The 17,875-nt window shown below is 40.2% G+C and overlaps 1 protein-coding gene across 2 annotated transcripts in view; it reads left to right on the top strand.

The window, feature by feature from the left end:
• The window catches only part of prr16 (proline rich 16), a 233,918-nt gene extending 216,323 nt beyond the window's left edge, over nt 1-17,595 (top strand). For both annotated transcript variants that reach the window (XM_059645037.1, XM_048527798.2), the window contains exon 4: nt 15,851-17,595. The gene's annotated coding sequence lies outside the window, so the exon portion shown is untranslated. The remainder of the gene's footprint in view (nt 1-15,850) is intronic.
• The last annotated feature ends 280 nt before the right edge of the window (nt 17,596-17,875 follow it).

Below are 17,875 nucleotides of genomic sequence, written 5' to 3'. Positions count from 1 at the left end.
TTTCCTCCAGGTGCTCCGGTTTCCTCCTACAGTCCAAAGATGTCACACGTTAACTGGATTGGCCATGTTAAATTGCCCATAATGTCCAATGAAGTGTTGGCTGGGTGCATTCGCCTTCGGGGAACGCAGGATTACAGGGATAGGATAGGAAGGTGGATCTGAATGGGATGTTCTTCGAAGGGTCGATGTGGACTCGGTGGGATGAATGGCCTGCTTCCACACTGTGGAGACTCTATGATCCGATGAAATATAATGTTTCCCTGATCCCAAATAAAATTTGGAAGTTCCACAAATGATAGGACAGTTTTGGCCAGTGTTAACCTCTTTTAAAGTCATTGCTGCCAACATCTGCCATCACCAAGATGGCAATGCCAGGTTTTCAAGCACCAACAGTATGGTGCAATCAACCTTTGATTGACATTTGATACCTAAGCATGTTCTCTCTGAATGTATTGCCTGTGAACAAAGATTTGATTACAAATGAAAGATAGCCGATGTTTGAAAATGCCTGATTTGTGTATCTGCCCTACAATATCCCAACATTCAGCAAGATGTGGAGGCTGCACTTTTCCTCAACAAACTGACACTGACCCCATTGTCCCAATCATTTTTGAGTTGCATTTCACACCTCAAGAACACCAAGTGATGGCAGAAAATGCAGCTCACTGTGGAAACTGCCACTTTTACCTCGATGTTTCCTGACAGCCCAGTCCATCCATTTAACATTTAATTGCCAACTCACCACGGCCTAGTGAGAAACCCACCTCACTGCTTAACAACTTTGCTACTAATATCAAAATAGGCTTCCCTGGACTTTTCATCCCATTCTGCTACAAATCTCACCATAGCATACATCATAGTGACACCATAAGATTCTGCTGCACATAACCATTGTCAATTGTTGTAAAATTTTGTTTGCTAACTTTTTTAAAGGATGTAAATCTGCCATTCTCATATGGTGTGGCCTATATGTGACTCCAGACCTATAGGACCGTGCTAGACTCTTAACTACCCTCTGGGCAATTACGATAACAAATGCTGCTGTATCTATTGACAGGCACATCCTATGAATGAAATAAAATTCTGACAGACCCCCTGGGTGCCTGAAAGTAAGAGAAATAAGCTATTCAATTGCATAACTTTAAACTGCCACTCAATGAGCTCATGATTAGTTGTTTTTCTAAAGTCATTCTTCCTCTGTACCTTCATTTCTCTATGCCATTGGTGAGACAAAATCTTTTAGTCTCAGCTTTAAAATGATTAATTAAGGTAACATGATTACTTTTAATTGTGAGAGAGTTCCTCATTTAAACCGTCCTTTGCTTTTAATTTCACTTCTATTAGAAAGGGCTCTGATTTTAAGATTATGCCACCTAGTCCCAGACACAACAGCAGAATATAATTTTCCTATAATACATTTAAAATCTCACAAACTGCACCTAAATGATCCCCCTTGATTTTCTATATTCAACAATATAAAACTAGTTTTAGTGAACTCTCCTCGTAATCAAACCTTTTGTTTCTGGAAGTACACTATTGAATCTGCACAACTTCCCTTCAAAAACCAAGGTCAGAAATCACATGACACCAGGTTATTGCCCAACAGGTTTATTTGAAAACACTGCCTTTCATAACCTTGCTCCTTATTCAGGTGTTAGTGAAAGAGGGGGTATCAGATGCAGAATTTATAAGCAAAAGATCAAAGGGTCACACAACTGATGAGGCTGCTTATAAACAAACCTAAGATGCTGTTCAAATGTTTAATCAGTTAGAATGTATTAATTGATTAAAATGTATGCGTAAAATCTGAATTTATTTCAAGCTAGTGAACTGAGAGAACTAAAGATTGTATCAGTGTAGAGAAGAGGTGACATTTTAGGTCAGACAATGCATGTTAAGTGTGAGGCCCTGTTTCAAATCTGTCTGTGTGTTTTACTTTGGAGTTTGGAGTCAGACTGGTTTTATTTCTAAAATAGGAATTTAGACAATAGACAATAGACAATAGGTGCTGGAGTAGGCCATTCAGCCCTTTGAGCCAACACCACCATTCATTATGATCATGGCTGATTATCCACAATCAGTATCCTGTTCCTGCCTTATCCCCATAACCCTTGATTCCACCATCTTTAAGAGCTCTATCTATCTCTTTCTTGAAAGTATCCAGAGAGTTGGCCTCCACTGCCTTCTGGGGCAGACCATTCCATATATCCACCACTCTCTGGGTGAAGAAGTTTTTCCTCAACTCTGTTCTAAATGGCCTACCCCTTATTTTTAAACTGTGTTCTCTGGTTCTGGACTCACCCATTAGCGGAAACATGCTTCCTGCCTCCAGAGTGTCCAATCTCTTAATAATCTTATACGTCTCAATCAGATCCCCTGCCATCCTTCTAAACTCAAGAGTATACAAGCCCAGTCGCTCCAATCTTTCAACATATGATAGCCCCGCCATTCCAGGAATTGACCTCGTGAACCTACGCTGCACTCCCTCAATAGCAAGAATGTCCTTCCTCAAATTTGGAGACCAAAACTGCGCACAATACTCCAGGTGCGGTCTCACCAGGGCCCAGTACAGCTGCAGAAGGACCTCTTTGCTCCTATACTCAATTCCTCTTTTGATGAAGGCCAGCATGCTATTAGCTTTCTTCACTGCCTGCTGTATCTGCATGCTTGCTTTCATTGACTGCTGTACAAGAACACCTAGATCTCGTTGTGCTTCCCCTTTACCTAACTTGACTCCATTGAGATAGTAATCTGCCTTCCTGTTCTTGCCACCAAAGTGTATAACTGCACATTTATCCACATTAAACTGCATCTGTCATGCATCCGTCCACTCACCTAGCCTGTCCAAGTCACCCTGTATTCTCATTACATCCTCCTCACATTTCACACTGCCACCCAATTTTGTGTCATCAGCAAATTTGCTAATATTATTTTTAATGCCTTCGTCTATGTCATTAATATATATCATAAACAGCTGTGGTCCCAGCACCGAACCTTGTGGTACCCCACTGGTCACTGCCTGCCATTCCGAAAGGGACCCGTTTATCATTACTCTTTGCTTCCTGTCAGCCAGCCAATTTCCAATCCAACTCAGTATTTTGCCCCCAATACCATGTGCCCTAATTTTGTTCACCAATCTCCTATGCGAGACTTTATCAAAGGCTTTCTGAAAGTCCAGGTACACTACATCCACTGGTTCTCCCTTATCCAGCTTCATAGATACATTCTCAAAAAATTACAGAAGATTAGTCAAGCATGATTTCCCCTTCATAAATCCATGCTGTCTCTGACCTATTCTGTTACTGCTATCCAAATGCCACATTGACTGACTGTCTATGAATTGTGTACATTTTGAACAAAATGGAATATATCTGGAAATACAAATTCATCCCATAGATTCACGTGTGTGTGTGTGTGTGTGTGTGTGTGTGTGTGTGTGTGTGTGTGTGTGTGTGTGTGCATGTGTGTGTGTGTGTGTGTGTGTGTGTGTGTGTGTGAGAGAGAGAGAGAGAGAGAGAGAGAGGGGGGGTGGGGCGGTGTGGGGGAGTGAAAGAGAGAGACAGAGAGTGTGTGTATGTATACGTGTGTAGGAGAGAGAGAGAGAGAGAGAGAGAGAGAGACTATGTGCATGTGTGTTTGCATGCACGTGTGTGTTTGTGTCTGTGTGGTTGAAATAAGCTCAGTCTGATTCCAAACTAAAACACAAACAGATTCTGGACAAGGCCTCACCCAACATGCATTGTCTGACCTAAATTGTCACCTTTTCTTCAAACTTTTGTTCTCTCAGGACTGTGACTTGAAAGGAATTTGGGGATTTACATATATATATTAATCAATTCAAACCTTCTAACTGATTAAAGATTTAACAGCATCTTAGGCTTGTTTAGTACATCCTCTTCAATGTTGTGAACCTTTGATCTTTTACTTATAAATTTTGTGTCTGATACTACCCGTCTCGCCAACAACTGAAGAAGCAGTGAGGCTTTGAAAGCTGGTGTCTCCAAATAAACCTGTTAGACTATGACCTGGTGTTGCGTGATTTCTGACCTTGTCCACCCTAGTAGAACATCAGCATCTCCACTTCAAAAACCAATATATTTTCCTTAGACATGTCACTCAAAAATGTATCTCATACTCCAGGTGTAGTCTAGGTAGTACTGCAATAAATCTTTCTCCTCTTTCTCTCCTTGCCTGCATTCCCCTGCCTCCTAATTTAGTTACTACCTTTAAAGAAAACATCAGGTAGGCTCATTATGCATGACCTACTATTTACAAATCTTCCTATGCTCTCTTAATCAGCTCAAATTTCTTAAATGTACAGTTACTTTGCCTTTAATTATAGTTTCTAATAACATTTCTACGACAAATGTTAATAAATTACCAGTGAAGCAGGAAGGCAACAGTCAGAGCACCCATGTGGTTGTATATCCTCTTTCCTGCCTTCTCACTGGTTCACAGTAGATGTGGAGAAGGCTGGGTAAAAATCTAGCCTATGAAGCTCACGTACCATAACTCCTAACTGAGCTGCTAACTTTGTCTGGCATTTTTTTGGTCTTTCCTCTTTTTTAAAAAAAATATCATTTTCTGCTCTCGACAATTTCTTTATGTATTAGTTACTTACATATTAGTTAGTTCTTTTGTGCCTTTTTTTTGTAATTTTGTTTTCTTGCAGGTCTTTCTAACTTTAGTGAATTGAATCCTTGATTTGTCGTTAGTTTCATAAGCATGTCAAGTTCATTGCCACAGAGTGCAGTGGAGGCCGGGACGTTGGATGCTTTCAAGGCAGAGATCGACAAATTCTTGATCTCAAAAGGAATCAAGGGCTATGGGGATAGTACAGGGAAGTGGTGTTGAAATGCCCATCAGCCATGATTTAAATGGCGGAGTGGACTTGATGGGCCAAATGGCCTTACTTCCACTCCTATGTCTTATGGTCTTATATCATCCCCTTTTTCTATCCTCCACACTGACGTAGAGCATTTATTCAGCAAATCTTTACTTTTACTTAGATTCTTAAAATGTTTGCATTAACTTTTATTGTTCTTCTCATGTTTACATGGAGGGTTTTGTGTTATATTGTAATGTCCTTTTAATCTCAGCAAGTACACTGGCAGAGAAAAGAGTTGGAGGGGTGAGGAAGAACAAAAGAAAATATGTGACAGGTCAGAAGGAAGGAGAGGTTAACTAATAAAAGGAATGACGGTCCAAGGCAAAACATGGAAGACCTAATGGTATTGATGAACAAACCTGTTGAATCTCAAAGGTTGTAAAGTGCCTTACCAAAAGCTAATTTGCTGACCACCGAGAATCTGACAAACTTTAAGTCCTCTCTCATTACCCCTCCATTCTAATATTAGATTCTCTACTAACTGCATTCCCTCCCAAAGTATCCATTGATTCAGAGAATTTGGAGGGTTCTGTTGCAGTGAAGTAAGTAATTCCTTAGGAAAAGCTGATCAATTAAAAACCAGTGGAGTTGTTGCCAAACGAATGTGACTCCTGAGTGAATATTAAACTGACCCCCAACTTTCACCACAAACAAACACACGCCAGCTAGATTACCCCCCGGCCCTGCCATGTCAGACACTTCCTTCTGGGACTCAACAGCCCCTTCTCCACCATTGGGCTGCAACCCCTGTTGTCTCTCTTCAGAAAATCCAACCCAGTATAGACTGCAATATTTAAAATCTAATATATTAATATATACTGGGTATGGACAACTGGGATCAAGAGAATCTCTTGAACAGTATGAAGGATCTAGGGGCATTCTTAAGAGGAAAATCCGGAGGTCAGTAGAGGATATGAGATAGCCTTGGCAGATAAGTTAAAGGATAATTCAAAGAGATTCCACAAGTACATGAAGATCAAAGTAGCAACTAGAGAGCGAATAGGGCCCTGAAATATTAGCAAGGATTCTTATGTGTGGAGCCACAAAAGAAGGGAGAGATACTTAATGCATATTTTGTGTCAGTTTTTAAAGTGGAGTAAAAAATGAACACTAGGGAACTTAGGGAAATAAATATTGATGTCTTGAAAACAGTCCACATTGCAGAAGTGAAAATGCAGAAAGTCTCAAAAACATAAAAGTGGATAAATCTCCAGAACCTGATCAAGTGAATCCCAGGGCAATGTGGCAAGCTAAGGAAGAAATTGTAGGGCCCCTAGCAGAGATAGTTGTTTCATCTGCAACTACAGGTGAGGTGCCGGAAGACTGGGGAGGTGACTAACATTATGCCTTTTATTTTAATCAAATCTGTAAGGAAAGCCCTGTGAGTCTGACACCAATTGTGAGTAAGTCGTTGAAGGGATTCTGGGAGATAAGATCCATGCAATTGGAGAACTGATGAGGAATATTCAGCATGTGAAATCATGTCTCACAAACCTGACTGAGTTTTTTTGAGGATGCAAGAAAATTGACTACAAAGTATTCGGTATTGTTTACATAGACTTTAGTAAAGCCTTTGACAAGGTTTCACATGGTAGACTAAATGGTAAGGTTGAACCACATGGGATTCAGGGAGAGCTTGCTAATGGGAGACAAAATTGACTTGATGTTAGGAGACAATGGGTGGTGGTGGAGGATGATTTTTTTTGGACTGAAGGCCTCTGACAAGTGGCATTCCGAAGGGATTGGTGCTGGGTCCAACTCTGTTTGTCACTTTTTCAACTATGCATGAGAATTTAGGATGGAATGGTTCATAAGTTTGCAGATGACACCAAAATTTGGTGGTATTTTCAAAAGTGAAGAAGATTAGCTAAGATCACAAAGGCATCTTGATCAATTGGGCCAATGGGCTAAGGAGTGGCAAGTGGAATTTAATTTGGATAAATTGCATTTTGGCAAATCAAACAAGAGCAGGACTTACACAGTTATTGGGAGAGCCCTGCGTAATGCTGTTGAACAGAGAGACCTAGGAGTTGATGTACATAGTTCTACAGTGTAGAAACAGCCATTTGGCTCAACAAGCCCACACCAACCTTTTGAAGAGTATCCCATCCAGATCCATCCCCTTACCCTATCCCCATAATGCTGCATTTCCCATGGCTAAAACACCTAACCACATCCCTGAACCCCATGAGCAATTTAGTTTATTGAAATTTGCATCACAGGTAGACAGGTTGGAAAGAAGGTTTTTAGCACACTTGCCCTCATTGCTGAAGCCATTGAGTATAGAGGTTGGAACGTCATGTTGAGGCTGTACTGAACGTTGGTGAGGCCACTTTTGGGAGTACTGCATACAGTTCTGCTCACCCTGTTATAGGAATTATAATGTTAAATTGCAGAGGGTTCGGAAAACATTTACCAAAATGTTGCCAAGAGTTTGAGTTATAAGGATCGGCTTGGACATCTTTCACTGGAGTACAGGAGTTTACGGGATAACATAATAGAGGTTTATAAAATCCAAATGGGCATAGATGAAGTAAAAAGCAAAAGCCTTTTCCCTAGGGTGGGTGAATTCAAAACTAGGGTTCATATTTTTAAGCTGAGAAAAGAAAGTTTTAAAATGGACCTGAGGGACAATGTTTTTTTTTACATGGATCGTGGTTCATATGTGGAATGACCTGCCAGATGAAGTGGTAGATTCAGTTACAGTTACATTGCTTAGAAGACATTTGTGTAGAGACATGAATTGGAAAGGTTTAGAGGATATGGGCCAAGTACAAGCAAGTGGGATTGGTTTAGTTTGGCATTATGGTCAGCATTGACTGATTGGACCAGAGAGTCTGTTTTAATGCTGTATGACTCTATGACTCCATTTCAAGTCTAATAAGGCTCCTTTTGTTTCTCTCTCCATAGAAGCTGCCAGACCTGCTGAATTTTTCCAACATTCTATGTGTGCATTTCAGGTTTCTAGCATTCACATATTCTGCTTTCAATGGAATGTTTATCTTCCAGTTATGACTGGCTTACAGCCTTTTTTTTACCTGTAATGACCATGGTGCCTTATCCTTTTTACCCTTTCAATTTGTCAATTTACTTCTTATAGCCCAAAAATTATATGGGACCATTATTTAGGCCAGAAATGGTAACCTGTCCGTTTGTACTGATGTTGCCTTTCACAGGCAAATTAACTTGAATGGTTTTGCTTGTGTGGGATCTGTTGTCGTAACTTGCATTATTTTAGCTCTAAAATTAGAAAAGAAGGTGGGATGATCAGCAATTGAAGCAACATCCACAAAGAGAGAAACATAACTGATGGGTTGAATTTTAGTGTGAGCTTTGGAATCGTGACATCGGGGTGAAATTGAAAGATGTCAGGTACCCACTTGCACTGGCGGCCTGGTAACTGTGCAACCCCTGACTCTGCCAGTCCGATCTGAGGATTGCTAGCTCTGAAACGTCAACATCTCCACTGGTAAAAGTAGGTCCTGCTGAGGCAGACCAGAAATATCGGCAGATACTTAACCAGTAGAATTACAGAGAACAAGGCTGCGAGGGCCCCATGGGAAAAGGGAGAAACCCTTTAGCTTCAAAGTGGTTCTGCAGTTAAGCTATATCCGAGAAGCTGCCAGCATTGCAGTGCAGCAGTGGCTGCTCTGTTGACAACACAGTGCCAGCAGCCCTACTGGAAAAGACTCTTTAATAGGCCGTTTTCTTGTACATCAAAGCTGCCCATCACCATGGAGGAGGCAACTGCTCTGCCGCATTGCCAATGCCCACCTGTCTGTTGCTAGAAAAGTTCATCAGCAGTAGGACAGCAACAAGGAGACTCTATACAGACAACAAGCAAAACAAACGTCATCTACAAAATACTTTGCAAGAACTGTGACAAACACTACATTGGACAAACAGGCAGAAAGCTAGCCACCAGGATACATGAACATCAACTAGCCACAAAACAACATGACCCACTATCACTAGTATCCTTACATACAGATGAGGAAGGACACCACTTTGATTGGGACAACATGTCCATCCTAGGACAAGCCAAACAGAGACACGCACGAGAATTCCTAGAAGCATGGCATTCCAACCGGAACTCCATCAACAAACACATTGATTTGGAGCCCATCTACCACCCTCTGAGAAAAAGAACAGGAAATGACACCAACACATGACATGACATCACCAACCCAAGGAAACCTAACCAGATAAATAGAAAGCGGGACATAACACCAGCGCTTCATCGGAGGCTCACTGATGATGTTACCTAGAATGGTGCCAAAACGTCTGAAAATGAACCTTCCAGCTCAGCGAGCAAACTTACATCCAGAAGGAGACAGTGCAATGTAGCTCGCTGCTGTCTTACTGTCCCCTACCCATCAATGCCTCTATGCAAATACTTCTAAAATTCAGCCTATTTCTTGAGGTCAGTGAACTTGCATTGACCTGGAAAGTTAACTTTGTCTGTCTCTCTACACAAGTTGACTGGCAAGTCAAGCATTTGCAACATTTTCTGTCTTTGCTTCAAATTGGCAGAATCTACTGTAAATGAAATCTAATGAGATTCTGAGCGACATGAGTTGTTGTGAGATTTGTGGCAGAAAAGGATGAGAAGTCTGGCAAAGCTTACCTTAATTTTGGAAATATCTTGCTGCATCTTTTATGCTTTTAAAAAGCAGCCTGGGGAGTTTTTCTCGAGGTAGCAAACAAATTACCAGTTTGCTTGTCAAATGCCATGTTAATGGCCCAACTCAGCTTATTTAGCTTCCTATGTTACCAAATGCACCAAACAAGCTGGTAGTTGAGAAAATTCGACTTGGAAATCAGAGCAGATATCTGGTGAGTTGTTTCCAAAGACCTTGATATTGGACACCAGGCATCAACATTTCAGCACATACTCCAAGGGAGCCAGCCACAAACACCCCATGTCCATAGACATAAGCATTCAATATGTTCCAGCCTCCAAGAACTCACATAAACCATCTCTTGCAGGGGCACTTCAATACTGCAACTTGGGTTGCACCAGCAACTATCAATGTAATACTGCGCAAGGCCATGCTCAAGAACACACCCTGAGCCTACTTGGATGCTCAGAGCATCTCTACATTACATTGCCTTGTCTTTTTGTGCTTAGTGCCCTCAGTCAGAGATTCCAGCCCTTTGTTATTACTGTATTGCATGCTGTTTTATGCAGACACAAAGCTGGGAAGGTTGTCACAGCTGTCAGTGCACCTCAGTCAAGTTAAAGGTGGTAGTGTGGAGCTGGATGAACACAGCAGGCCAAGCAGCATCTTAAGAGCACAAAAGCTGACATTTCGGGCCTAGACCCCTCATCAGAAGGGTCTAGGCCCAAAACGTCAGCTTTCATGCCCCTAAGATGCTGCTTGCCTGCTGTGTTCAGCCAGCTCCACACTTTGTAATCTCAGATTTTCCAGCATCTGCAGTTCCCATTATCTCTCTCAAAGGGGATAGCGTGTGGTTAATGGAACCTTGCATAGTAAGTCAAGAGCAGTGACTGACATCATTCCAGGGGCATAGGCACAGTCAGACAGCAACTCAAGATGGTCATAGTCAGGATTCTCTCCATAATAAAAGGTAAGGAGCTGAGCGTCAGGAAGACCACAACCCATCGGATGCCTTATTTTCTTCTGAGAAGTAGAGAGAGGCAGATATTAAGTGAGATGAAAGTGAGATTTTTGGTACACGAGAGTGAGGCTTTCTGAACAATTGACTAGGCAGCACAGAGGACATGCTGGTTAGTTTCATCAAGGGATGACAGTGAGTGAGTGAAAGGAGAAGTTGCTGCCAATAGTCAGAGTGATCCTTGGTGCAAGGTGGGCCCAGTTGCAGAGAGAATGTGAGTTGTTGCAGAGAGTTAGTAGCACTACGCTGGCTGAGAAGAGAATGTCATTGACCCTCTTCCTACAGAGCTGTCCAAACCTCTAGATGGCTCTAGAGAACATTTTAGCCTGTGTTGCAATCTCAGATCAGACTCACAGCATCTAGCATTGTGGACTCTGCTGCCAGACAGGGGGGTAGGAAAAGTTTCACCTGTGCGCCATTTCATAAAGCAGGACCTCCAGGTCCTTGCCTGCAAAACAAGGCATTGATTTTCCCCTGTCTGGCATGCCCTGGCCAGAAGTGAGGCTCTAAGCATAGCAGCTCTGGACTAATAGTTCTATTTGGATGCACAGCAAGCTAGTAAAGGTGTGCCAGAGCAAGGGATGCCAGTAAATTCCAGGATATCCAATAACTGACAACTCATTCTGGGAATGACACATGGTAAGATGGAGCTGGAATCAGATGTGAGCAATGCCCTAAGGACAGGCTTGGCAGTTAATGAGGAAAGTTGGCTAGAATATGACAAGAAAATTCATTAGGCCTTGTGGCAGAAACTGCTTTAAAAAAAAACCTGATGTTTATCAGCCCATTCAGTTCATCGATTCAGACTGTGATCCTAGCCTTGTTCACGTATAGCCCCTGGCAGTCAGGCAGATGGACTGGATCCAGAATCTCACTGTGTGGTGCAGCCACCAAAACACCAGACAGAAGGACTCCAACCCCAAGACCCTAATGCTCCCCAGTTGCTGTTTCTCAAGCCACTGGGACCTCTCCAGAATCCAGGATATTTTGGAACATTGCAAGCAGAACATCCAGATTCTCTGCAGCCACTTTTAAGAACATAGTATCCAGGCTATCGGTCCGAGGGGCTTGTCATCCTTAAGTCCCATTAGTATTATCATTAGGTTTTCTCTACTGACAGTTTTAAGTGATGCCTATTGATTTTGTTTGCTAATCATGAGATAGGTTTTGTGTCTTTTACTGCTGTGAAAATGGATACAAAACACTTATTCAAGCTTCTGTCATTTCCTCATTTCCCATTTAAATTCACCTTCATACTTTAAGGGACAATGTTCATTTCAGCTACATTTTGAACTATTAATATTCTTATGGAACCCCTGAGAATTTGGCTTGAGATTTGAGATTTGAGATTTTAGATTTCGATTTATTGTCACATAGAACATAGGACATAGAACATAGAACAATACAGCACAGAACAGGCCCTTCGGCCCTTGATGTTGCGCCGACCTGTGAACTAATCTAAGCCCCTCCCCCTACACTATCCCATCATTATCCAAATGCCTATCCAAGGAGTAAAAATGTGTGTAAAAATACAGTGCAAAGTGTTTTTTCATGTGCAAAACGCAAAATGTCACCATTAATCAGTGCCATCTTAAAACACTGAATATAATGCAAGATTTTACTTCAAGTGAGCTCATCTTTCCCTCTTTTTCTTTTTACCCTCCACTAATCCTTAATTCACTGTATTTCTTGCTAGGTTTCTTTCATACATCAAATTGTCCACCTTCATAACTTTTTAATTAACCTTTGCTAGTTTTGAACATATTCTTAATCTTCTGCCTTACCACTAACGTTAATCACATAGTATAACTCTTTGAGTTTGATATCACCAGCAGTGTTCTTAGTTAGGCGTGGATGATGCACCCTCCTGGTGGAATCTTGCTTCCTCAGTGGAGTATAATTTTGATAGCAGTTATGAAATAGCTCCTCAAATCTCTGCTGTTTCTTCTCTATCATCTTCACTTGTATGTATTTGTCCAGTCTGCTTTAACTAACTCGGTCTTCATGTCCTTGCAAATGGCTTTATTTAAGCCTAATACGGTAGTTATGGATCCCCAGTTTTCATACTCAATCAGAGTGTAAAATCCCATGACCCTTTACTGTGAGTTCTTTAACCATGAATAACTACACATTACCTGGTCTGAAATAACTGACCGTTGAGGGGGGTGGGTGGTGGTTCTGGAACAAGAATTTTCCTAAGAAACTGTTTCATACATTTTCTATGAACTGATCCTCCTGACTACTTTTGCTAATTTGATGTGTCTAATTAATGTGAAGATTAAAGTTATCCATAATTGTTGCAGTGCCTCATTTGCAAGTGCTGAATTTATGGACTAACTCTGGACTGGTGAGGTCAGGCCTCCAGGCCATGCTACTCTATCCACAAGAGATTTGAAATTTCTGGGTTTACTGCTACATGAGCATGGGCCAAGGATTGTCTGCGTCCCGAAGCTCCTTAGCAATGACTGCCTGAACATTGGTTGCAACTTCCATCAAAAGACCTGTACCCCAATCGTTATTCCAGAGTATAAGATGAATATAATTTTTTCAGTGTAAAATAATTTTTCTGAGAGGTGCAAACTGCCCAAGATAGGAAATAGAATTGCCAAAATTCAAGTAAGTTCAAATTAGCTTTGGATTGAATACATACACTTGTTGTGTAATAAAGTCTCTAATTCTTTCAATTGCATAAACTAATTTAGCCTAAATTAGATTGGAGTTGGCATTAACGTGAAATCTGCTGTTTAGATTCTGTAGTTGCTATCTTTCAGCAGGCTTCATTTAAAGCATTCAATTAAAAGTGCAGCCTAAATAAAAACCAGGTGAAACTGGATTCTCATTAACTGTCTCAGATAAGCTATTTGAGTTGAGAGCATAAAAAAATAGCCAATTCAGTGCAGCTTATCAGTTGAGTGCAACTTACAAATGTGCTGGTGTCGTATGTCTGAAGGGTCTCGGTCTCGGTCTCGGTCTCGGTCTCATGTAGGATTTTTTGTATACAGATTTTTTTTTCTTTTCTTAAACATAACATTGTAAATATAATGGTGATACTGGTGTTTTGAAAAGTGCAATAAAGTGTAAAATGTGGAGATCTTACAGGCGCAAAGAACAGGGATGCCAGCATTACTAATGATTTAAATAAAAGATGCCAACGTGGGTGATGTGTTGTAGCTGCAGCATGTGGGAGTTGCTCAATACAAAGGGATCCAGAGTGAACTGATCTGTTTGAAGAATTTGCAGCTTCAGCAACTCTAGATCCAAGCTGAGGAGCTGGAATGTGAGTTGCAAACATTGTTCCAAATCAAGATGAGTGGACGTTACCTGAACTGTTCTGTCCAGGAGGCACTCACATCCTTAGATTAGGTCATTGTCCTTGATCAAAGATTAAGTTACAGGAAGGTGAGACTGCAGGTGAGTGAGGTCAGTGAACACAAGTGCTGGCTCTTGAGGAGCCTGAGCCCCTACAACTCTCCATTGGTTATAAAGTTCTTGCAAGTTGTCTGAATGAGAATACAGATTGCAGCTAGGATTAGCAAACTGACCATGTTGAATGGGGCAGGAAGGCTGTAGGGGACAATATCATTAAAAGCATTGATACTGTTGTCTACAGTTGTGACCATGAGACCTGAAGGCTGTATGGCCTGCCTTGTGCCTCAGGACTGGGAAGTAACTTGAGGATGGGGAAGGATGTAGTTCTCGTCATACACATTGGTACCAACAACACTGTTAGGACCAGAAAGGGGGTTCTAAAATTAATATGTTGGCAACTAAATTAAACAACAGAACTTCCAAGGTAGTAATCTCCAGATTACTCCTTGAGACATAGCAGACTGACATCGAGTAAATCAAATCAATAAGTTAAATGCATGACTGAAAGATTGGTGTTGGGGAATAAGTTTCATTTCACGGGGTACTGGTATCAGTATTGGGGCAGATTTATTCTGGGATTTGTTCTGGTGGGCCAGCTTCACTTAAAACATATTGGGACTAGTGTCCTAGGGAATCAAATAATCAGGGCTATTGAGAGAGCTTTAAACAAAATAGTGAAGGCGTGTGTTCAGGACAAGAGAAATTTAGGTTTCCAAGGCAAAAGTATATTGCAGGGTAACAAATTAGATAACAATACCCAGATTGGGACAGGAAGGCACAAAGTGCGCAGTTATTGTAAAAAAGCAGTAAGTTGAATCAAAGGGGGAAAATAAGAGGGAAAAAAGCAAAATGATTTAATTGGAAAGAGACTATAGAAAGTTGCAGTACAAAAAGATTTGGGAGGGCATGTACATGAATCACAACAAGCTAACATCCCATGTTCAGCAGGTAATGGGGAAGGCAAATGGAATGTTGGTTTCATACCAAAAGGATTTGAGTATAAAAATAAAGAAGTCCTGTTAAAACTAAACAAGACGCCACTTAGACTGGAATACTGTGAACTGTTTTAGTCTCCTTACCAAAGGAAATATGTGCTAATATTGGAGACAGCTCAGCAATGGATCAGCAATAATTTTGGGTATGGAGGGGTTTTCTTATGAAGAGAGGTTTAGGAAGATGGGCCTGTACTCATTGGAGGTGATCCTATAGAAACATAAAAAAATTCTTGGTGGGGAGCTTAACAGCGTAGGTGTGGAGAAGTTGTTCCTCTGGTGGCGAGTTAGGATCAGTGGGCATAATCTCAGAGTAAGTGGTTATAAATTTAAGACGAGGATATAAAGGAATTTGTTCCCTGAAAGCAGAATCTGTGGAATGCTTTATTGCTGATGGCTGTTGTGCTAGTTTGTAAAGTATATTAAAGACTGAGGTGGACAATTTTTATTTCGATCAGAACGGGAAACCCCTATGGTGGGGGAAAGGCAGGAAATTGGAGTTGAGGATTATTGGAGCAGCCACGATGGCGTTGAATAGTGAAGCAGACTTGATTAGCCAAATAGCTTTCATCTACTTTCTCATCTTACTACTTACTCCTACATCTATTATGAGATAAGCAATAATGCCTGCTCTTTTTAGAAAGCAAACGGAATAGTGGAGCGTATCCTTGCGGTTAACCTTTTTTATCAAAGGATGAAAATTTGATGCTGACTCCATGCTGTGATTCAAAAAAGAAATCTCACTCAGAGATAATATCCAGCATCTTGATAAATGTAAAAATGTTGCTGAAGAATAGGCTTTTCCTTTCTAAAATGTTGTTGGTGGCAAAATTATACAAAAAGTTGAAAAGTGAATTCATAAGCATTTTTGTTCAGTTAAAGTAAATCTTGTCACTCTTTTAATGTAGTAAATAATTCAACATCTGAGCAAAATTTCACTTTATTTATTTTCGCCCTGCAGCTCCTTAAGACTGGAAGGAAAAATTCACATTTCGAAGATACATCAGCTATTTTTGGATTGGTCAGTGCTGCACTGTGACTTCAGCAAATAAGACTCCCAAACTACAACAAGCAAAACAAAGGAGTTGACCCTATGGATTCACAGCATCATTAATGTCAGTGAGACCTGGACCGGATCTTTTCCAGCAGTCTCTATAACAGGCAAAAATTTAACTAGAGCAATTATTCCAGTCGGCAGTTCAATTTGCTTCTAAATTGCAGTGAAAACCTGAAGTAAATCTCCAACTTTTGTTTACTCCCTGCTTTTCTTCACTCCTGAAATATTTACGTGAAGCAATGCTTAAAGAGATCAGCCTTCATATAATTAGTCGTGAGAGCTTTAATCTTGCAATTTGTCATAAAACAAATCCAGCGTTCTCTTCCCTACATAAAAGAAAAGTAAAATAAAATCACTAACACGTGTGAGAAATTAAATGAAGTCCTATGAGGGGAAGATGATAATTTTTTTTGTGCCACATGGAACCAAGGATATGTTTACATGTCAGTGAAATGAATTCTACATGTTGAGAACCTTTGGGAAGTGACAGAAGCTTTTACTGTTCACATGGAAAGGTAGTATCTCCTGTTCTGTGCTCATTCTTTAAGCCATAGCAAATGAAAGCATCAAATGCTGATGGCGATTATGGCATTCCTTCCCTTGTCATCATATCAGGTGATAATTCCAGGACACAAAGCTATTGCCGATGCTCAGAAGCTGCATTTCAGTGCTGTTCTAATATTTGCACTGTCACTTTCATTCAGGGTAATGATGTGTGGAGTTACTTGCACAGATGGCCTCTTGAGATCTGCAACAAGCACGCAGAATCTGGCTGGGCTTTACCAACTAAAGAATATGATTTGCACTTCTCTTCAATTCCAGTGGGTGGAATCTATATAGAAAATTAAATTGTCTTTCATCTCCTTTCCAACATTATGAAATGAAGCCTCAAAGCTGCACAGTGGACAACAGAACGAATGTTATTTTCCCTCACATTATAAATCAGATTTTATATAATACACGAAACATTGGACAATAAAGGAGAACAATTCATACAGGACTTGACAGACATTGACAATGCTGTGGATTTAAAAACAATGCATTAATTTGTCACGACAATATGAAATACATTTGTTATTTTAAATGGGATCTGCAGGATTTATAAATTTAATGGAACTTGGATTCAGAAAGAATGCACAGATATTGACAAGTAAAGCACTTTAGTTACATTTTTAAGTTTTGTATTTTTATAAATCACCATTATCAACCCTTGTTTGGTTGCCATTTGAAGAATTTAATGCTACTCATCATGCTTATGTTTGTATGTTATTATTTGCAAGCAGGTGAATGCTTTTGTTTTACTTTTAAACAAATAAAACCTAAGAAAGTAATGTATAGATTTTAAATAGAAGGCTTCAAGATATATTTCTTCTACTCATGAAAAATGCAAACAATGTATTTTGTAATTTTAGAGTTTTAAAATTGAAAGAGGTTATTTTATTATTAAAGGCCTGGTATATGATATTAGTTAGACAGCAAGCAACAGAAAGAAAACTTTTCATATTCTTACCTAAATCAAAACTGCTTGTCATAAAAAAGCAACAGGGAACAAAAAAGTTGAAAAAAATCAATTCTTCGTGTAACTGTTCAGATTCACAGTTCTCGCTAGGTTGCTGCATACACATTTTTCTGTGTTAATCAAAAAATAATCCCACATTAAATAGTTTTCAACAAACTGGTCTCAAGTGAATGTTTGTGAATTTACTCCTTTTAGAGATATAAAATATTTTGCATGTTGTGAGATTTTTTTCTGCACTTCAATTCAAGCCATGAAATACTTCTGTATTTGCTATTACGGAATCACTACACCATAATAACAAATTGCATGACAGAATTTAAAAGAAAAGGTTTGACCTGGTAACATTTATTTTATAAATGTAGCAGTGGGAAATTTTGCACCTTTCATCTTCTGGGCTCATAGAGTCTTCG

Source organism: Stegostoma tigrinum, chromosome 3, assembly GCF_030684315.1.
Source record: "Stegostoma tigrinum isolate sSteTig4 chromosome 3, sSteTig4.hap1, whole genome shotgun sequence".
Classification (NCBI taxonomy): Eukaryota; Metazoa; Chordata; class Chondrichthyes; order Orectolobiformes; family Stegostomatidae; genus Stegostoma; species Stegostoma tigrinum.
The sequence above is the reverse complement of the archived record's forward strand: the minus strand, read 5'-3'. Positions and strand labels throughout refer to the sequence as shown.